This window comes from Chionomys nivalis, chromosome 1 (assembly GCF_950005125.1).
Source record: "Chionomys nivalis chromosome 1, mChiNiv1.1, whole genome shotgun sequence".
Taxonomy (NCBI): Eukaryota; Metazoa; Chordata; class Mammalia; order Rodentia; family Cricetidae; genus Chionomys; species Chionomys nivalis.
In genome coordinates, this window is record NC_080086.1 from 51,550,219 (window position 1) to 51,573,302 (window position 23,084).

General features: G+C 44.2%; 1 protein-coding gene across 4 annotated transcripts in view; it reads left to right on the forward strand.

Moving 5' to 3' along the window:
* The window catches only part of Foxp1 (forkhead box P1), a 611,987-nt gene that overhangs the window by 254,674 nt on the left and 334,229 nt on the right, over positions 1 to 23,084 (forward strand). For all 4 annotated transcript variants that reach the window (XM_057790924.1, XM_057790915.1, XM_057790906.1 and 1 more), the window contains exon 4: positions 22,986 to 23,055. The gene's annotated coding sequence lies outside the window, so the exon portion shown is untranslated. The remainder of the gene's footprint in view (positions 1 to 22,985; positions 23,056 to 23,084) is intronic.

Sequence of the window (23,084 nt, forward strand, 5' to 3'; positions counted from 1 at the left end):
GGAAAGCTTTCTGTGTCTTTCCTTGAGTCCTGACTTCTCCGAGCACTGTCCACCATCCAAGCTGAGCATCTTTAATCTCAAAGTGCGAACCCCAGCGCTTCCAGATCAGAAGGGTTTTCGGTGCTCACTCGAAACCACAAGTAAAATGGACTACACATGACGTCATGTGACAGTTCGCAGTCCCAGGTGAAGCACCCTAAAGATAGTGTATACCATTTCTGACTGAATGTTTATGAATGACATGTGAGTCTCTGTTTTATATTTGGATACCAACTTAAAGATAACTCCTTGTATATGTGCAAATATTCTAAATATTAGAAATAAAATCCAAGCAAGCTAGTGAAAGCAGCCCAGCCGGGCCTGCTCAGACTCCGCCTTTTCCAGCTTCATGGACAGTTCTAGCAGGTGCTCTCAGGAACGTGGTGGGGGCCACTTCTAAACCTCACCTGGATGCATCTGTCCTTGTAGACTTCAGTTTACCTACTCCTAGTTAACACTGACACAGAGCAGCAGTGGATTATAGTTTACCTTTTCTTTTTTGTATGTGTTTGTATCCTTATGCCATGCATGTGGAGACCGGAGGGACAACAGCAGTCTGTTCTCTTCTTCCTCCGTGTGGATTAAACTTTGGTTTTGCAGAGAGACCTTCACCCCCTGCATGCTCTCTCCAGCCCTGTATCCTGCTTTTTCTTGGTGCTTATATTTTCCGTGTCACCTTTACTTTGTCTTAGAAGCATCCCCTAGAAATGTCTACTGACCGCTGCCTTGCTTTGTATTGTTGTCTTGGATATGACATGGGAGGTCCCGAGTCTCGTGGTGGCACCTCTGCTCTACCCCCTTCTGGTACGCCTTCATCCTGGCTTCACCTCAGTCCTGGTTATTTGTCATCTGCATTGGTTTTCTACCCTAACTGCACCCTGTCACCTGGAGATTTTGAAACCACTGAGATCTGGGACTCATGCCCAGAAACAGACTTAATTCACTTGGGGTAAGGGCTGTGCCATCAGCATTTTAATAGCTTTGTGGAGGGGTTCTCGTGTCTGTCTCTAGAGGTGACAGCCTCTGCTCAACTTTGTCAGCATGGGTATCCCTGTGTTAAACTCTATCACCACTTCCCTGTCCCCCTTTCCTGGGTCAAGTCCAGACCCCTGGGTGGATTTCTGATGTCTTGTGATTGAGTGCTGACCTCTCCAGCCATTTGGTCTCTGGCCTCTGGTGCCACATATATCAGCTGGCAGCTCTTTTCTTCTAGTGGTTTACCCCCAACTTGGAACACCCCCTTGCGCGTGTCATCCTCCATGGATTTTTTTTCCTCCCACCAGGGGAAAACAAAGCCTATGGATGATTGAAGGATGCCCCACCCAGTAGGGATCCTCTCTGTTGCCTGGTTACCTACAGTGTATAGAATGTTCCTACTTGTTCTTTACAGTCCCCCGCTAGTCCAGCGCTGGCGTGCAGAACTCTGTGTAGTTTAGAACAGCTTCCGTGTCAATACTGTCCACCACGCTAGTTGCTCTCCGTAACTCAACAAGAGCAGAGTTTTTAGCTTGGTCTGGTTTGAATTAATTTAAGTGTGGCTAGTGACTACTATTTTGGCCAGCCTCTGCCTTAATTCTCAGCTATTTTAGGGCAGAGGCCAACTGTCAATCTTATTCCGGAAATGTATTTACTAAACACTAGATGAGTTCCTGACCGATGTAGGTGTTGATGTTGTGGCTCCTGCTTGTAATTCCAGCAGTGCTTAGACCAAAGCCAGTTGATTCTCAGTTTGAGGTCAGTCTGGATATGATGAGATCTTGTGTAAAACAAAAAAGTTGCCTTCTCTTATTATATATGCTTCTGTATCACACATAAATAAATCCTGTAATATAAAACAGATAACCATGTTGGACCATCGCATGGGTCTTATTATTCCATTAGTGACATGAAGAAATCAAAGATCACAGAGATAAAATGGCTCACTCACTTCATCATCTCAAGAAATAGTATTAGAGTATGTCCAGTTGCTTTTACTCCCACCGAAAGCAATGCCTTTCTTCTGGTGTGTTTGTTCTGGATCTCTATGTGGAGTCCACATGGTTGCTGCGGAGGCTGGCCTCTACATTTGCTAACTTAAGAGATGTAGTTGCGTGAGTCTAGGGTGTGTTCTGACTGACAGTAGCTATCTTAGTTCAACGGCATTCCCAGATCTTCCAAAGATGAGAGGGCACTGGTGTGGTCCCTGGCAGCTCCCCTGGCTTTGCAGGCTGTCTGTTAAGTAAAGTTGGAGTGGCTCAAGGAGGGTCTGTGGTGGTGTTATTAAAGCTGAAGTTAAGCAGACCACAGTTCAGAAGAAACGGCATTACAGCTCATCTCAGACCTTAATGCAAAGTTGTCATCTAACCGGAAAGCAGGCGGAGGGGGGTCCAGAGTTTAAATTAGGGAGCTGTTAGTAGAGGGAGGGTAATTACATTTTTGGTGCATAGCGAATCTCAATTGGTCGATTAGATTAAATTCTTATAGCTTCCCCGCTCATTCTATTTCCTCTCCACCGTGTTAGGAACAATAAGGTGATTTCACTTCGAGGCAGTGTAGGGAGTTCTGTTCAAATTCTATCTCAGTCATTCACATAAATATCAGCCATGATCCATTTCTTCTATCTTCAGAGGCATGAGCAAATACTATGCAGACATGATCTGCTTGACTGCACTCTGTTGAACATTCGTGGCAAAGGACACAAGGATGGAGAGCGTTGGTTTTATGCAGGAACCAAAGAAAGAAAATTGATGTTAACTTTGTTTACTAGAGTTCTTCAGTGCTATTCATTATGGTTTGTGAAGCTCTTTCTATAGACTGGGCATGCTAGACAGGGGAGACACCACCGTGGATGGGAAATGGACTCATTCCTGTCCACATGCACACTGCAGGTATCGACTAGCCGAAGAGACCTGCTTTAAATCATAAATAGGGAGGGCTTCTGATAGAGAGGGGCATTTGCAGCATTGTTACACTGGACTGGTAGACTTCTGTAGTCAGAGGGGCAAAGCTGTATGGTGATAGGCTAGACCTGTGTGGGGCCTGGAGATGAGAGCTTGCAGGGTGTGCGTGTGTGTCGCCCTGTGACAGAACAGGACTTAAAGAGAGTCACACAAAGGTTCTGCAGGTGCCAAGATCTTCAAAGCCTCTGGACATTTCAGCTGCAGCCTCCACGTTTAGGGAGCCAAGCACTGTTTAAGGTAATGTGGCATATGAATTCAACCTTCAATATTAAGTATTATCATATCGACTCAGTGGCTAAGGGCACTTGCTGCTTTTGCAGAGGATCCAGGTCCAGTTCCAGCACCCGCATGGCAGCTCACAACTTTCTTGTGCTTCTGTGAGCATCAGCAGGCACATACATGGTCCACCTACTTAGATGCAAGCAAAATGCACACAAAAAGGAAATTTCAGTGGTCTGTAAGAGTGAAGGTGCTTGGGACTCTGGTGTATACTTTTAAAAAATTATTCTAATATCAAAAAAATTAAAGTATGGAGTATTCTGAGGTTGATAATGTAGGATGCTTTAGGGTAGCTATTTCAGAATGGAATTAGTTTTGAGGTCTTTGGCTTACAAGATTTCATTGTTTTCTAGATGGGTGGCTTTAAAGGAGCTGGTCTAACAGTTGGGAAGGACTTTTGGACGTAATGTAGGTGTCCCTGTGAAACAGCCTGTGGTAGGCCCAAGAGTCTCAGAGGAAATGGAGAAGAGAATGGCTCTCTGTCAGGCTGCCACCATGTCCATGCATCCACAGTGGACCATGGTGTGGGACTTCACCATCCCTGATCAGTGAAGAACACACAAGGCCCATGACCTGAAGGCCCCCTACCCTTCCAATGCAAGGGTTTGATTCTTTGCAAGACCGTGCTATGCACTCGGCCTCTGATGACACAGGTGCCCCGAAGATTATGAAGCAGAGATCTGATTGGCATTAGTCAGCCATGTCGTTTGTGTGGGTATCATCTATAAGAACATGGCAGTACTCAGTAGCGTTGGGTGTGTAGTCTTCATATGACCACCACACACAGTGCTGACAGCGGCCAGTATAATCTGATGCCTGGGACAGTGGGAAAGACTCATCTACCAAGAGCTTTTGAGTTCCCACCCTCAGAGACAGTGGGTGGTCAGACTAGATCCTAAGAAAGGAGAGTGGGACTGAGGCTGTTGAGTTTGTGAAGTCAGGCGAGCTGCAGTGTTTGGTTCTCTTCATTGCCTGGATGTGGCAGTGTTTGCTGAGGAAGAAAGAGGGTAGAGATGGGATTGCTGAACAAGACAGCAATAATGGAGAAGCCCTGTCAGAGGGAGACCATTGGAGAGAAGGTCCGTTTTGGAAGAAGGGGTGTCAACTCGGTTGAGTAGAGTACATCAACATAATCCAGAGTGACTGGGAACTGGAAACCAGCACCAGTGGTGTTCTGAGACCTGAGTGATGAGAGGAAGGGAACTACATAGACTAGGGAACAGAGACAACTAGCTCTCTTGAGAAGTTTCTAAGAGTCGTGCGAGGGAGATGGACCATTTAGTAAGTGCTTTTTGGGAAAGTATGGGGATCAGCATTTGATCGCCAGGAACTCACATTAAAAACAAACCAAACCAACCAATCAAAAAACTCATCACAAACCGCCAACAAACAGGTTCATTGGCAACATCTGTCTTTAATCCCTGTGCTAGGGAGTCAGAAGGAAGAGGACTCTGGCTTTGCTGCTCAACCATCCTAAGCCACATTGTCGAGCTCTCCATTCAGTGAGACACCTGCCTCAAAACATTAGATGAAAGTCTATTCTTCAAGCAAGATACCCAATGTTGCTCTCTGGGTGCCACACACAATGGATGCTCATGCACACTCATATGTACTCATGTCTATGTATGAACATACTGAAAGAGAAAATTCTCAAGGAAAGTGATGTGGGATTGAGAGGATTATTTTATTTCAGAGCAAAACAAGAAGTACAGAGTTACATCAAACTGTTTCTAAGGCCATACTCAGAAACCGTTAAAACTTACATTGGGTGCTTTTTAAACTGACATTTAGTTTGCATGAAGTTAGAGGTGTTTCAGAGGTAAGCATAGGGTTGGAGAATAGCTTAGTGGTTTTAAGAACACTGGCTGTTCTTCCAAAGGTCCTGAGTTCAATTCCCAGCACCCAGATGTTGGCCCACAACCATCTGTTTGAGATCTGGTGCCCTGTTCTGGTCTGCAGGCATACCTGCAGGCAGAACACTGTATACATAATAAATAAATATATCTTTTTTTTTTTTTAAAAAAAAGAGGTAACCATGGAATATTTTAGAAGCAGGTCAGTGACGTTTATACCCGACAGATTTTCTGGTGTTTTGGTTTGGTTTTGTTTTTTTCAAGACATGATGTTTCTGTCTAAGAACTCAGAGATCCACCTGCCTCTGCCTCCCAAGTGCTAGGATTAAAGGTGTATGATGTAATGTCTGCCCAGCCACCCAACAAATCTTTAAGATCCACAAACAACAGCAGCACTGCCCTGTACTCGGAGGCTTATTGCATTAAGATTCACTGCTGTAGAGGTGCTGGGGTACTTAGTGTGTAAAACATTTAGTGAATGTGTCAAAGTGCCTATCCTGACAAAGACGCCTATCAAAATGGGAAAGGAAAACAAGTCTTGATGCCTAGGCTAGTCGGTAGTCTTCTAGAAAATTCCACCCTGGCTACATTGCCAGCCCCCTCAATCCCCCCATCAACCGTGGGGAATACAGTCATTTTGAAATGTTTCTGCCCTCCCCTCTTTGGGGTGCCAGTAATTCTATCCTTTTTATGGACCTCCCCCTCATCCCTAGATTTGTGTGTGCCTTCCTAATGGAACGCCTCTCCACCCCCAGGAACCATGTTAATTTACGGTGTATTTTGGTGTTCCACGGGGTGAGTGATGGGGAGCAAACACCACTTCTCTTTGTTTCGCTCTTTCTCGCTCTGATGAGCTTTTTACTACCGGGTCCTTGACATCTCCCACCTTACCGTGTCTTCCAGTTATCTTTAACTGGACCCATTTCGTCCATTAGCTGTATTCTAATCACCTCAGGACGGTCAGATTTACAGGCAGCCCATGAGAGAGAAAACACACAAAGCCAGCCTGCCTTTCCTGATGTTCAGCAGCAGCCTCCCTCTGAATACTGGGAAAGTTTATTTGCTTTCTTGTAGGGTGCGCTAAGTGATTTTGCAGTTGGAGTGCTGCGGCCTTCCAGCACTTAGGCTTGCATTTATTAAATAAATTTATTCTCTAACTCAAGTGTTAAGTGTGTATGATGAAACCTCAAAGCCGATTTCGGTGATTGCAATGTGCAAATATTTTTTAAATTATGTAATTAAATAGGACTTGGCCTTCGAGGTCCACCAAAGTAATTTATTAATTGAATCTGATTTAATTGTATGTTATTTTCGTTTATTCAAGGGAAGAGCCCTGCCTCTCTTACTGAGATAGGGACCTCTTGTGTGCCTTGCCACTGGAAGCCCAGAGATCCTCTCCAAGAAATCTTTAGCACCCAGTGAAATATTAACCAGAGAGGGCTCATTCCCCTGTCCCTGAAGTTGTGTTTGGATGCCTGAGTCTTGGTGGTTTCAAAGGAAAAAGGAAAGAAAACAAAATCCTGTGTGGTAGAGTTATTGTGATCTGCGGTGTTTATCGTTAGGTTATTTTTACAGGGAGTCACTTCTTTTTTTTTAAATTGTTCTCAGGGTTACTTGCCTGAAAAGAAAAGCTCCTTTAATTCAGTGTTTGCAACATCTTGCCGAGACCAAAGCCGTGCGGTATCTGTTTCCTTCAAATGTCGTTTTAAAGGTATTGTGGTTTCGGAGTGGCAGTTTTGAATGAAAAGTATGTAAACTTAGCCGCTCTTGCTCATATCATTTTTATACTCTCATGTCAGGCCCGAAGGCTGCTCTACACTGATTTTTTACTGTGTATTAGGTCTAGGTAGTTTTTTTTCCTCTTTGGAAACATATGTTCTTTGGGATGTGTCATAGTCAATGCCTAAGAAAACAACAATGGGGGGGGGCTACCAAAATGGCTCTTAGTTGAGTGTTGTATATGGAGGGCAATTAACTAAAAATGAACTAACTTTTAAGGAGAATGGGGGGGTGCCTCACATCTGTGTTTTAAGAAATGAAAGAATTCAGCCACACTGTATCAAGTCATGTGAAAAGGCAGGCACTTTGAGAAGCCAAAGTTGTTTTCCCAAAAGGAAAATATTTTTTGTTGCTATTAAATATAGTTTATATTGCTACTTTGGAACTTTTTTTTTCCAGTGGGTCCATTTACTTAAGCTCTTAGTTGCTATTACTGTATAGAGACGTCTTTGTCTTCCAAGTCTACTTTGGTGAATTCTCATTTACTATGTGGTTGTGGCTAAGTATTTATTCAGACCATATGGTACCACACACCTGATAGGGTGACAGTATAGCGTCATAGCAGCCAGCAGAGTGTGTGGGTGACCTTCGAGTCATGGTGGCATAGAAGGTCTTCAAGGTCGGCAGAAACAGGCATCATGGGGGTTCTCACCCTCCCATGCATTCCGGCACATAGGGCTCAGTGCTACTGTGGACACGGAAGATGAATGATAGAGAGATACGCACTCTTCTTACTGATTCTGAAAACGGAGTAGGACGTTCGAACTGTTAGAATTTCCGTGGTGAATATGATCTAGTACACACATTGTTCATTCTTCTTGGTGCCTGGGATCTCTCTTTGAGAACTGCTTGGCAGTGTAGTATTTCTTCCTGGATTCTAAAACAAAATTACACATAGCTAAGTGGCATCTCTGTCACCAACAAGGAGCCTGCACGGGGACGGGGAGGGACTTCTCCTTCCAGCTGGGGATTCTTGCTGGGCCTCAGAACAGAAGCCATTCTCTTGCCTTCTAATGGATTCTTCTACTTCACTCTATTGCCTTTTGTTTGTTTGTTTGTTTGCTTGTTTGTTTTTTCGAAACATGATTTCTCTGTGTCACAGCCCTAGCTATCCTGGAAAACTTACACTGTAGACCAGGTTGGCCTCGAAATCACAGAGATCCGCCTGCCTCTCTCTCCCAAGTGCTGGCATTAAAGGCGTGCGCCACCACCTCCTGGCCATTCTGTTGCCTCTTGATGACAGAGCCCCTTCTCTACTTCAGACCTGCATTGATTAAGAGGAATTTTCTTGGGAACAAAATGAGAGGCAAATATGGGACGCTAGGAAAATAGAGGTGAATACAGTAGAATCTTGCCTTCCATACACAGGCCAGGCACACACAGTCTCTGACATGTGTGACTCCTCCCTCCGCTCTCTGAGCTCTCTGAGTCAAAGGGCCTCATTCCTAAATGCCGTACTTACACAACTGCCGTTTCCAATGACTGTCCTCCCAATATTCTTTTCTGTGTCATTGGGAGTCAGAGGCTAATGACCCTATTATTGGTGTTTGGGTCCCCACAAGCTCCACAGAATCTGTGGCCAATGAGGAAGTGGCTAGACCCTCAGAGGGTACCATTCAACCCTACTTGCTGTCTGTTCTTTCCTGTCCAATTTCCCCATCTGAGCTTGATCATCCTTAAAAGTCTGAGACATACGTTTGCAGGAAAAATCTGGTTTAGTCACAGAAGACACACTGCATTTTTTGAATTCGTCCCAAATCAGTTCTTGGTGTAGGTATAATGGACGTTTGCTATTGACAAAACTTAGCAAGGGGATTTCTGGTTAAGTGCATCTTCATTTTCTATTTTTTAAAATGATTTATTTATTATGTATACAGTGTTCTGTCTGCACATATGCCTATAGGCCAGAAGAGGGTACCAGATTTCATTATAGATGGTTGTGATCTACCATGTGGTTGTTGGGAATCGAACTCAGGACCTCTGGAAGATAAACCAATGCTCTTAACCATTGAGCCATCTCTCCAGCCTTTTTAAAAAATATTTATTTATTTATTATGTATACAGTATTTATTCTGTCTGCATGTATGCCTGCAGGCCAGAAGAGGGTATCAGGCCTCATTACAGATGGTTGTGAGCCACCATGTGGTTGCTGGGAATTGAACTCAGGACCTTTGGAAGAGCAGGCAATGCTCTTAACCACTGAGCCATCTCTCCAGCCCTCATTTTCTTATTTTGAGGCATGTTGTGCTCTTTTTGCCCCCTCCTTTCCTTCTTCCACCACCAGCACCACCATCATCATCATCATCAATCACTGACAAAAGTCTTGTGATGTGAGGAGAGAATTCTGTGGTAAGGCACATGGAAGGGTGTCCAGTGTGCAGAATGCCTTAGCAGTTAAATGAAAGACTGGTTCATATAAAAAGGCTTGTTTCTGTGTGGAAAATATGATCACCCCCCCCCTTTTTTTTACATGGACCAGGTGTGGATTAGTGCCCTGAACCTTTTACCCTGCCATATTCCTGCTTGTAATTCTTCTGAGGCATAGTTCAGCCAAGTCAAAGAAATGTGTTATTAAAGGTGAGCTGAAAGGCATTTAAAAAATAAACAAACTGTTTAAGATCCTAAATCAGCAACAGAATCTATACACATAGACTTGAACCATGCAAGGAAATGTGTTCCGGTGCCTTCGGGTTCCAGACCAGATTCCTCCCCTGCCTCCTCTGAAGAGCTCCCCTTAAGTCCTTCTGGGTCATTTGGGGGACAGGCAGCCTCCACTATCCTTCATCATAACTCCTTTCTCACTGATGAATTGCCTCTACCGAAGTGGGTGAGACCCAAATAGAGGTCTCTGACTCTTCAGTTAACGTTGAGAAGAAAAAACAAGAACTCTGACTTCTTTTAGCCCTTTGTGTGCAAGCATGCAAGCTTTGCTTTCCAGCCTGTGGTGTGCCAGGCAGCCAGAAATAATTAACAGCCTGTAGAAATAAAGTGCACAAAGTTTTAGGTTAAGTTAAGGTAACCCTGATCAGTGACTGATCTTTTATTAATAACTTTCTTGAGGTGTCAGGCCCTTTGTTCTTGTTAATGCATTGGTTCCTCAAAAGTGTGTGATGAACTGTAATTAGAGCCCATTTTATGGACAGGCACACCGAGGGATAGAGAACTCAAAACAACTTGCTTGGGCTCTCATGGTAATGAAACAGCTGAACTGAGTTTTGATCCTAGGCACGTGAAACTGAGCTGGTAAGGCCTGAACCATTCCAGCTTCATGTATACGGGATGCCATGGTTTTCTGTAGTATCTATCTTCCTTGAAGCAGCCCAAGGAGGAGTTAGGAAGCAGAAGCATTGGTCCTCCACACCTCCAGCCTTGCTTTTTATTTTTCGAGACAGGGTTTCTCCGTAGCTTTTTTTTTTTGTTTGTTTTTTGTTTTTAGTTTTTCGAGACAGGGTTTCTCTGTGGTTTTGGAGCCTGTCCTGGAACTAGCTCTTGTAGACCAGGCTGACCTCGAACTCACAGAGATCCGCCTGCCTCTGCCTCTGCCTCCCGAGTGCTGGGATTAAAGGCGTGCGCCACCACCGCCCGGCTAGCCTTGCTTTCTTTTAGTCGTTTTTCTCTAGCTTTCCTACATGTAATTGTGACTTTAGCTCAATTCCAGCCCTACAGGCTTGTAGCCCAGTGTATTCCTCTCCCTTGGTGACTGTCGGCTTTCTGTGTGGTTGTGAGACTGTGGGAGGGCGTTCTCTTATGCTGAATTTCAAATATGGCTGGGAGCAGGGCTGTTCTTGAGGTAACTTCTCTGTCCCCTTCCTCCCTCCACTTCTGCCCCCTTCCTCTTTTCATTTGTTTTTGAGACCAGTTCTTGCTATGTAGCTAGGTCTTATGGGAACTTGGGGTCCTTCTACCCGCGCCTCCCCAGCTGCAGAATCATGGATGTGCTATCATGTCCTTATCTTCCCTCAGTCCACCTCTCTGTGTGTGCTCTGTTTGTGTTCATGTCTATACATGTACATGTTCAAGTACACATGGCTGTGCGTTGAGGTCAGAGGTCGATGCCTAGTGTGTCCCCTAAGCACTCTCTCAATGAGAGAGCCTCTCTCTTTGAATTAGGAACACACAGATTTCATTGGTCTTTCTGTCCTGAGCACCCTGGGCTCATTTTTGTCACGGTCTCCCCAGCAGTGTAGTTGAAGTACTGCCTACCTCTGTGCCTTGCTTTTTTACCTAAGTATTAGGGATTTGAACTCAGATCTTTAATGCTTCTTGCCAAGCACTTTCCTGACTGAACTGTCTTCCTAGCTACCTTGCCTCTCTTTTATGGGAGAGTATCAATTCCTTTCTAAAGTAACTTTAAGCCCCCATTCACCAGCCTGGACACAGCGCTGTTCAACATCTTAGAGACAGACTCTGAGGGACTCACCTTCCCCGCCTTTTTAATGCTTTCTGTGGCAGAAAAGGTGGTGGGTTTGGCACGCCTCATCTACAGCTTTTCTTAAAGACCTATGCTAACAGGTCCAAGTCGCCTGCCCATTTCAGCTGTTCACTGTCACTTTATGTTCTAGAGAAACAGAGTCATATGTAGAAGGCTGTGCCAGGCTTGTGTCCAAGGTCCTTTCTCTTTGACCAAATTTGTTGGATATTTGGGGAAACTGTATGCTCACCAAGGTGACAGTTTCCTTAATGTCTTTGTTAAACTTAGCATCTTGAAAATGTCAGCTCCTTTCTAGCCAGGGCATTTCCGAATATGTTCTCGTGGGAGATGGAAGTGAGCTTCTGAAACACCAAGGCGTGGCTCAGAGTTGAGAGGCATGGGAAGGGAATGGGTTGACAGAGTGCCAGGAAAAGTGGCCTCATCACTTGGGATTTCTCTGGTGACCAAGAATTTGGTTTATATGTTCGGGTCACTCACAGACACTTGGGGGTACATTTGTGCCAAGTTTCACATTTGAGAGACCACTAAAGGGAAGACTCATAGTATTTAGAGGTGGTTATTTTGGGGAGAGGAGACTTGGGAGTCTTTCTGGCCATGCAGGGAAGACACATGGCTTTATTCATGAGTGTAAACATGCTTACAAGATTTAGCTGTAGAGTCACTTCTGCTGGAATGAGGTACGGGGATGCTTTTCTGCAGCTCACGAGCTAGTTTCCATTGTTCCCTTGTTTTTCACTGGCCCTGTCCCATGGAGAGCTGCTGTTTACCCCTTGGGATACAAAATGAAAGTCAGATAATACCCCTACCTTCATGGAGTTTGTATATTGACATTTTATCCCCAAACCAAATGTACATTTAAGGTGAATCCCCTTGCTTTCTTTGTTCATTATACTTTACCTAAAAACCAAACTGAATCTGTTTCACTGCAGATGGGAGCCACTAAGAGCCAGATGTGCTCCTTGAGAGCTTGTTGTCAGGCTCCAGCTGTGCTAGCCTGGGTCTGGTAGGCAGCCCTGAGCTGTATCTGCCAACTGGGGCCCAGACACTAGTACAGGCTTAAACAATTAGTTCAATACCTCATCCGGTGGCGGTGGCTGGTTTCACTGTGTGTGTCCAAGTGATGACCAGTGATGTGCAGGGTCGAGACCTGTGGGTAGAAACACCCAGAACAGAACCAAATATGACTTTGCTGAAAACCTACATCCACTAAATTCTTGTCCATGGTCAATTTCCTGTCTTCAGCTGCCCATGTAGGAAATCCAGGACCACCATAGAGCTGTCATGGCTCTTTATTATCTTGTTTTCCTCTTACCCTCCCTCCAAGAGAGGTATCTATTGTGTTGATCTTATCCAAACAGAGGTTTCCATTAAAAGTCCTAATTTCCATTTTTTTGGAAACATCTGGATCCCTCAACACGTCTGGCTGGGATTTCACTTGCCCATACTTTTGTCATGCATGTAGGAATATCTCATAAGTGTAAAGTATCAGCCTACCTGTGTGGAAACTTTTAAAAGTAAACTGTAGAGGACTTGTTTTAATGGCCAGGCAGGTCTTGCTTGAACACAGGAGAATCTTGGGTTTGGGCGCTCTGTAGTCTAGCAAGTCTATGACTACATAATAGTTGTTAAAAACTGTTCACAGACTAAGTCAGAAATGACTAGATCCCAATGAGGGGGGATTGATTGGATTTAAGGTGGCCAAGTCTAGCAATAAGCATAAGGGAGTGAGCCACTCTTTTGTGCCCCAAAAGGAAAGGCTCTAATTGTTATAACTTCAGTATTGTACTTTTTTTTCCCACATGTGTCTGGGTAGAGACAGCTTCTAGCAGAAAGCACAAGATGGCAGAGGTGAAGTTTTTGCAGTTGCCTTTCTTGAAACTGAACCCCTAGATCCACATGACAGTGGCTTTATCACAGTAAAATACTCAGAAGTTTTTCCAAGAAGTCCCAATGTGACTAGTGACAATAACAACAAAGTCACTGAAGTGGGGGGGGGGATTCAGAATGTATGCATATATATAAAACCAACTTTAGCCTCCTGGCTGCCTTGTGTAAGTTCACTGTGCAGGAAACATAAGTAAAGCCATTTGGTTTGTGGCATGGGTGTGGGCGGGCTCAGGGGGTGGGGATAAAGTTGAGGCATTGCTATAGTATGAGGAGAGCCAGATGGCTTCATCACACATCTTTTGTGTTCTTGTTTGCTTCTTAAAGCAGTTGCAGAATTTTGCCCTTGGCGATATTTTCTTCTTCGTGCCTTCGTGTTCTGCTATGAATTTACTTTTGTCAGAGCGCTTTGAAAGAAAAACCTTACTGGGGGTATAATTTATTTTTTTAGCTTACATTATGAACTTGTGAAGTCAACAGTGTGCTCATAGCAATATATATTTTTTTAAATGTTAAGTGTGTTGGTAAATAGTAGCAGGATCAGTTTTTCTTTTTTCCTAAGTGGTGACTTCAAGCATATTTTCTATCAATTCCGGTAGAGATCTCTGTAAAAGATGCATGTGGAATTGATGATGCGTAGATGGATATGTGAAAAGATAAAGAGCGAGGTCTGTCTGATGAGAAACTTACTTTCCCCATGGCTCACTACAGTCTCTCAGGTTGTAGTTAACCTATAGGGTTCTGTTGCAAACCTGACTTGGTTAGTGTTCAAGTTATTGAGAGTAGGTTAGTACAGGTTGATGAGTTTTGCCCAAGTGTGTGGTTGGCATGTATTAGATAATTTATATCTCCCTATATTTTTATATGAAATTCATATAGAAATCTGTTTGTTTTATACTAAAAACAAAGCATCTTTTAAAGTCACTGGTGGTGAAGGGTGTTTAACATGCTGTCATTACTTACAAAGACTGGCATTTTATCACTGGAGGCTTTAATAAGAAACTATTTCAGGGCTATTTTCCCCCTGTCCCATCCCGGTGGAATGCTTCAGGATAATAAACATACTTTATACAGCCTTTGTTTACCTCTCCTTGGATGGATGATGGTTTATTCTCCCATAGTATACAGGTTTGGAGTTTGAGTGGGGACCTACAGACCCTGACTAGCAAACAGAAAACCTATAGTCCCATCCTTATTGAATTCCCTGTTAGTCACAAGTCCGAGGCGACCCCTTCTATTAATGAAGCCATTATAGGCATCGTATCTGATCGGCTCTTGAAATGTCTCAGTAAGTCTATCTTACAACGTTAAGAAGCTACTCGGCAGACTTAGAAGGTCCCCGTCTGGACTGTGGAGTTCTTTCACTGTGAGATGTTTTGCCTTTTTGAGATAGCTCTCGCATTTCTTCATCTGTTCAGCCCAGAGAAGTGCATATGAAAAGTCAATGACTCCAGATCCATCTGTTGTTATTATTTTCCGCTGATAATTGGCTTGAACAATGAAAAGCCTGTGTCTGGAGCCTTTGAAACTGTACACCCTGTTTATTTTCTGGAGCTCTAGCTGCCGTGGCCTTCCACCCTCCCCCTTCTTCCTCTCTCTAGGTCACAGCAAGCAGAGCTTGTGTGAGGATGACATCTTTGACTCTGTGCATCAGTATGTGTCACTCAGCCCGAAGAGCTTGCATACGGATTTCTGTCCCAATCCCTCTCTGTGTCGTTGGCTCCTGTGTCTGAGAGCCTTCCAGTAATAAGCCCAGGCTGAGCTGCAATGCAGGGATCTCTTACCTGGGTTGTCGTCTTTCTTTCACTGTCCTCATTAAAATATTAATTTAGAGTACAGTATCTAATACCTATGGAATCAGATGCCACGTCTAATTGTACAATATATTCAGTGTCACTGGGTTCACACAGTACAGCTCATTAATACCGATTGCGCCTTCCACACTTCCATTAGCTTACTCAGTGTGCTGTGGATGAGCTAGGAAACACAGCGGCCCACCCGAACTGCCCAAAGAGTTGTTAGAAGCAACACTGGAGTGGGCAGGAGCTTTTTTACAGTGGTAGATTGATTATATTTTTGTTCTGTGTCTTGCTTGATAAAGGGGAGACTGCTCTCATGTGTGGGTATCAGTGGTCTTGGAAGGTCAGTTCAGGGGCAAATAGTGGACAGAACAGGAGTCTTTCGCTTCTCCAGGACCCATGCTTTGTTCTTTGGGATGCTGGAGATCTTTTTATTTGTTTTAGTTTCTCTAGTAGCTGTCATTGTCTATGCTTGAAGTAGGCCTTTGTTTTAATATTTAAAAAAAATTCTTTAAAGGGTGGATCTTTTGTTTTTGCAGCAAATGATGAGATGACACCCCTCTCTCCTGGGGCAGTGCTTTCTCAAAATCGTATACAACATGAACCATCGACACGTGCTGTAAAGCTGCATTGCTTCCCCACAGTTCTGTGTGGCTTACAACCAGATAACTGAACTTAGTCCTTCTGTGTGTCATTTGAAATCATGTCAGACTGTAAAATCATTAAAAAGTGATTGGTGGCTGACAAGATGGCTCAGTGGGTAAAGATGCCTTCCACTAAGTTTGATGACATGAGTTCTGCTCCCGTCAGGAAGGGACCTTACAAGTTCCTCCTGCACGTGTGCAAGCACACCCACATAAATACATGTAAAAAAAATTGTTAACATATGGAATTAAAATTTCACATTTAACTTATAATTCAAAAACTGAAAAACAAAATGGAGGGAAAAATGATGACGTTACTAAGACCAACAAGTTGCCAGAACCAGAGGGTCAGAGGTCAGTAAAGCTGGCTCCTTAGTCTGAGGAAGACACGGTCGAGAATTCCCAGCCTTCATATGTTTTTCCCTCTTGCTAAATTCCGGGGTTCTACAGACAAATTACATTGAGGTATGACATATTTTTTCTGCAGAAATGGAGAAAATTGTTGACTGTAATAGCATTGTTTAATTGAAGTGATAAGTGACCGAGGCCACTCACTTAAAAGCACCCTTCCTAATATCTGGATAATGTTTTTCAATGAGCGGTCATGCATTGGTGACATTTGAAAGGCAGGCATTTGGGATGTACTTTGGGAAAGCTCCCATTATTTTCCTTAAATGATTAGTGAGCTAAAGGATATTCTTAGTGAGTTAAGGGATATTCTGTGTGTACGTGTATTTATTTGTATTCTCTCTAGATAAGCATAAGTATTATATCTGCGATTCTGTACAGTTATATTCATATGCACATGTATATGTGAACCTCTGACTTATGTATATCTTATAAATATACACAAAATGTGCCTTGAGGGGTGTATAAAGTAACCTTAAACTGGGACTAAACCATAAGCTTCTTTAAAACCTTCCTTGATCATGGGCGGCTGAAGTACAGCCTGCAATGGAACTTCGCCGAAGTGCTGAGTCCCAGCTTGTTTTGGAAGTAGCTGGACATCCAAGTTTGTTCCTCAGTGCCACCCCCCAGAAGTGAATTCCTAATTACTGATAAACGTAGTTTATTTCAGTTGTTAGCGTAGCAACATTCCATTTACAGGGAGGTCTCCGGGTTTAGTGGTGTCCCCTGGAACAGGCCGGTGTCTCCTGACAGAGGAGGCTAGGTAGAAGGCACAGCGGGCGCCTGATTGAGCCAGTTGTTCATTTGCGGAGTGTTTGTGTTTATGCAAAGGGGCCTCTTCCTGCATATTTAATCTAGAGTAAGGCAGTGGCTTTGTTGTGTTTAGCCCACATACCTTCAGTCCTTCCTCACACTGCCGCCAGCCTGGGAACCCTGAGAGCCTGCAGGACTTGGCTTCCCACTGCCTGTAGTTTCTCCCTTACAAACTCTTGAACTTCGGTTTTGTCCTGCTAGAGACTCGCCTCTCCTGCCCCTAAGCTCTGCTGCCTCACCATGAATGGGTAAGTGTGTGCCAAGCCAAGCTGATACTTTTGTTTCATTTTACAAGTGTTGAGAGGGCACTTTGCTGCCCTTCTCAGTGCCTACGGAAAGCTGCCCTGGTTCCTGGGCAGTTTTCACTTGCCGGTTGCTTTGAAAGAGACCAGTACAGGTGCCTCTTAGGGAAGGCAGCTGAATTTTGAACTGGTAGTGTGAGGCTCTTGGGAACAGGAAGGAATTAAAAAAGAAAAGGGAGAGGGCGAGCGCAGAGGACTATTCTTGGTCCTAGCAAATCCTGTTTTGTAACTATCCTGCAGCTAGAGCTACCATTGTCTGGTAAGAGGCTTCACACAGTGTGTGAGGCTGAACTGCAGGAAAGCCGGCAAAACTCGGCTACTGTATTGTGATGTGGGGCCAGGGTCCTCCCCGAAGGTCTGTGCTCAGATCCGGGAGGTTTTCTTCTGTGGAAATCGAATCGTCTCCTCATTGATATTAATAGCACACATGAGAGGCTGGCCCTGACGCTCTGAGAGGCAGTGGAGAGGGAAGGAAATCTGATCTTGCTTGGGGGAAAATGACAGCCCCTTGGCTCTCTGGTAGAGGGGACATCTATCCAGGCTCAGTGGGTCTGCATAATGGCATCCTGGCTTAAGTGTTTGTTCAAGGAATTCTAATCTTGAGCTGTTTGTTTGACTATCTGGGGTCTGGCTACTCTTGTTGTTCTTTTACCGTCTTTAGAAAGCCAATGCCATCAGTTTTATTTTTAAGTGAATTAGAACACGACTCAGCAGTTGCTGCACTTGGATTTCTCTGGGCAATTTGGGGATATTCCACTTTCTTTTCAGGGCAGAGTGTTTATCATTTCAATTCAAGTTGTCAAAACAGATGAGGAGAACCATCCAAGGTTCATGTCCTGCATGAAGGTGCTGCTGGATGCAGGGATTGGATCAAAACGAAGGCCCCTTTGCTTCCCTCCACTGCTGTCTCCTTTTGAGTAACTCCTTCCGACGGGAGAGTGTGCTGTTCCCCCGCAGGTTGGAAACGGGGAGAATTAAAATGAAATTCCATCAACCTTATTAAAATATGCGAGGGCTTGGGTCTTCTTGGGTACCAATCAGTCTAGAGACTTAGAAGCATTTATTAGCAGTGGGGCTGCTGAAGGTTTTTAATGATAAAATTACAAATATTCTAGCTAATTGTAAGTATATGACTTTTATACTCATTTTTTAAGAGGAAAAATACTTTTTTTTTTTTAATAAGGGGAAAGAAGTAAAGCCGTCAGAGCACCTTCTGTGATTAGCACTATTGTATTCTTAAATTTTGATTGATAGAGATAATAGTTTTCACGTAAAAATACAGACAGGTACTTTAACTTTCCATGACAATAGCTATTTGCATTTCTTTTATCTTTTTGTTTAACATTTGTGGGGGTTGGGATGGATTTGATTATTAACTCTTATTGCGCACTGAAGGCGAATCTAAAACAAAGGCTTTGTTAGCGCTTCAAAGGCAAAACAGCAAATATTGTTTTTGGTTTTCAACGTGTACAGGTTGTTAAAGGATACCTATAAAATATTTTCACATGACCGTGGCCAGCTTTTTACTTGAGTGGAAGGTAAAAGAGAATGAATTTTCCAACTGAGACAGGCCCCTGGCTGTAGTTTTCCTGGGGGAACGCCAGCCAGCCTGGAGTGATGTCTTCCGCAATCCTCTGGGTTGCCTGTAGCCTGTAGCACACGGTTGCACTGTGTGTGGGGGTTTCAAGTTTTGCCTACCAGAACAGATCCCCAAAGTTAGACTCGTGCTGTGTCCCCAGAGGGAGAGAAAGGGCAGTAAAATGCTCCTCCCAGGGACAGGAGGGGGTTTGGACAATGACGCAGTGGTGTGTGGCTGGTCATTTCTTTGATAGAGACCAGTAAAGGAAGTGTCGCCTTTATAAGCCAACTGCCATGGGTGTGTCTCAGGCCACCCCTGACTGCAGAATGCCTGGGCTACACAGACGCTTATTTCCCGTGTCCTTCCTTCCTCCTTTCCCTTTTCATTCTCTACTCTGCTCCCCCCACCCCCCAGTTTTCTTTGTCTTTCTGCCTTCCCTCCTTTGAAATTTTGTTAAATCTGACTCAGTAGTTGAAGTTGTAGAGCACAGGGCTAAGCTCTGGGGGTGATTTCGACGTGGATTTTCTTAAGTGTCGAAAATAAAGTGACTCTTGTGTTCAATCAGTCCAGCATGTGCCGATAGCCTTCTGTTTTCTAAGAAATCACTGGAAGATAAGACAGGAAAGCCAAAATGAGTTCAGACTGACAACTTAAAGAGGCAGTACTCCCTTGGAAACTGGCCCGTTTGGACCGATTCTCTCAAGGAAAGTCTCTGCTGTTCAGCAGGAGGATGTGGGAGTGTGGACGTTTGAGCCATGCTCTGTCTTTTAGGAAAGCACAGTGCTGAGTCCTGGGCCCTTGCACCTGCTAAACTGTCCCCTTTGCCATGGACCTGGAATGGCTTGGCTCACCTCATGTCTCTGGTAAGACTGGCACACGGTGGCTTTTCCCCCAGCCTGTGCTGGATGGAGGCTGGAGATAGATGATGCTGGTCACCCTTCAGCATCAGTTTGTGGTAACTGCATATTGTGATAGAGAGTTCAGGCCTCGCGGTGGGGATCGTTTATTGTAGCCGCTGTGAAAGGGAAAGGGGGAACTACTTCGAGCGTGAAAAATATGAAGGTATGCTGTTACTTTTCAGCCCTGTGAAGTGGGATCTCACCCGCTAACTTGGGCTTCAGTTCCAAGGAGCTTATGCCAGCTGGCAGTTGCGTTCCATATCTCACAGATCCCGTGAGGGACAAAACCCAGAGTGCAGCCTGGATGCAGGATGGCAACCGCAGGGCACCGCACAGTGAACTGTGGAGGAGGGAGGGCAGCGGAAGTAGAAAAAGAGGAAGCACTTGAGATGTTGGGTTTCCAGCCCTACAGGTGGCAGGTGACATGCAGGGGTTCAGCACAGCCTTTGTGGTCACCTTGTAGCCTCAGGTAAATAACATGGGCTGCAGTGAAGAGGCCTTGGAAAATTCTAGTTCATGGGATCTTTACTGGGAAAGAGAATGCCAGGAAGAAAAGTAATTTCTGTTTACCATATGCCTAGCTCACTTCTAACACAGAAAATCACTAGGGAAGTTCTTAAAAAGAAAAAACAACATGGCATCTGTGTGGTGGCAGCCTTTTAAAACCAGGAGACAAGAGGCCTGGAAGGGAAGACAGTTCTTTTATACTGTGTGTGTGCGCGTGCGAGCGCGTGTGTGCCTGTGTGTGCGTGCGTGTGTGTGTGTGAACTTAAAAGCTTTACATAGTGGTTTAATTTGAGCTTTTGCGTTTGTGCTGCTGACAGTCAAACAAGTAAATAGTCGATTGACTTGATCAGTAAAAGTACACAGTTTTAGGAATCGAAGTTGCATGCTTCGGGGAAAAAGCAAGTTGCATCTTTTTCACTACGGTGGGTGATTTCTGATTCTCCCAGGCACGTACTGATACCGGCTAGGGCCTCAGTTCTAACCCCTTATTTTCTTGTCTTCTGTATTGACACATTTCATTTAATTCCACGTGATGGCAAACAGCTGTTGAACTATTAATCTTGCTGCAGCAAAACTCAGAAAATACCATTTCAGATGGACTAGGCTAATGGATGCCTTCTTTCTAAAAAGTAAAATCAACAGAAATAAATTAATGAGTGGTCAGATGTGCGTGTGCATTAAAATTTATGGAATGTGTTTTACATCTTGCTGACGATACTTGACGCATAAGTGGAAATCAAACGTAGCCAGCATTGCGCTGCCTGAGTCTGTGTGTGGTAGCGTGGCCGTTGTCTAATTGTGCGGTTTCTCACTCTTCATGCTTTTATTTCCCCTGTGGAAAAAAAGACACGTACATTACATTGAGGATCAACCAGTGTCTGGTTTTGCCTCCACTCACTTATGAACTATGCTTTTTAGGCAGCTGTGTGAACAGAGAGACCTCACGCTTACCTGGAATTTGTTCTGTCGGTTCAGATGCAACACTAGAGATAGATAACTTTATTCAAAGTAGGCCTTTCAGCAGTTTTCTTTGGAAATTAAATTTTAATGAGGTCCAGTTGTTTGCCTTGCCTATATGATAGCAAATCTCATCTGCATTGCAAAGTCTAATACTATAGGCCCTTCTGCCAAACATGCAAAAATAGACCCAGCTCAATAGATAAACATATAAATTAGTTTAAAGCGCATGCATTGGAGTAAGTCTCCAGGAAAGGGGAGGGAGAAAGGGGCCTTCTTGCTTTGGATTGAGCAGGGTCTGCCAAAGTTCACTTATTTTATATTTAAGATTTGATGAATTCTGGTCATGTAGCTAAGTGGTCAAGTGCTTGCCTAGCATGTGAGGGACCTTGAGTATTGTCCCTAGAACTGCAAATAACAGTATAGTTTTAAAAGTTTTGATTTTGGGAGGGTGCCATTTCTTGTGTAGGAGATGCTGTGTGCCTCAAGTGGAGTGGGGGTACCTCCCAGGCTCCTGGTCTGCCTTGAACACGTGATGGTCGCTGCGCTTTCTTGTTGCTGTTCGCTACGAAACAAGAAGGCGATCCTGAGTGGACGCATCAGCGGGAAGGCACAGGGTTTTCATTTTCAGTTTGAATTGTTTTGTGTAAAAACAAAAAAGGTTTGGGTGCAAGTTGCAGGGCTGTCATTTTAAACCCCTGTGCTAGGGTTTTCCCCCACCTAAAAGGTAAAGATTTATGGTGAAAACCTCCAATTTCCTCTTAACAGTAAACACGAGAATTCTGATTTCACTCACGGCCTGCATCTTTTTTTCCAGTCAGCATGGCAAGAATCTGCATACCCCTTGATTGTGGAAATGTCAGAGGTTGGCATGAAAGTGTCACTTCCCAACCCTAGAGAAGGGAGAAGCCTTGGCCTTTCCCATTCAGGGCTGCCAGCAGAGGGTGAGCGGGGATGTGCTCCCTTCTATACTCTACCCGGCAGTAGCAAAATGCTGTTAGCCAGCTAGTAACATGATAGGATCTCACTGTCTCATATTCTAGTATTTCTTCAAGGAGGTGGGATGAACCCTGCACCTTCGCTACCATGGCCTAAATTAACAAGCTAATCTTTGTCTTTTTCACTTGGGCCATGTGCTGATTCCAGTTACTTGAACAGGAAGAGGCAGCTTCTTACAAGGCAGAGAGGAGTTTTGCTGAGGGGCGGTGGAGATGCGGAGGAGATGTGGGTTGAAATGTGTTCCTCGCTTCCTTTGTGTTTTGGGAAGCTTGGTTTCATTTGTTTATTTCATGTGACATGAACCATTTTTATCTAATGTAGTGGATCTGGTAGAGATAGATGCTAAGTGCTAAATATTCTGTGAGCGGCTTTCAACAGCAATTAACCCCTTGCCCCTCCCCAAGTAGAAAATGGTGCCTTTAAAAAAAGAAAATTATTTTGAAACGTTCAGAGTGACAGAAAGCATCATGTCTGCAAGTGCAAGCTCACTTTCGAAGAGGAGAAAAATAAGCCCGATGCTTTAATGAAATTAGAAATGTTGTGGGCATGAACCAAACACACACATTCAAGTACCAGTCGGGTTTCCAAAAACAGAGGCCCGTGAGTCATGTATTCTTCCACTCGAAAATGAATTATTAGATGGCGAAGCAAGAAAGAGTTCTTAGGAAAAGGCGGAAGTGTTTCGTCTTCACTTTCCCTGTCCCTGTTGGGTTTACGGTCTTAGAGTGAAGATCCCAGCCTTGTTTCTGTGAACTGAGAAATCTCCTGGATGTACAGTTAAACTCCTGGTCCTCTGGCTTGTGTGGATGCTGGACATTGTGAGATTCTACTTGTCACTGGGATAGTGATGTGTTGTTTCTGTTTTGTTTTCAGGGTGAGAAGTGACCTTTTGAGGTGATTATAACTGAAGATTGAATTACAGAAGCAAAAAAGAAAAAATAAGGTAAAAATCATATGTAATTGTTGGACTTG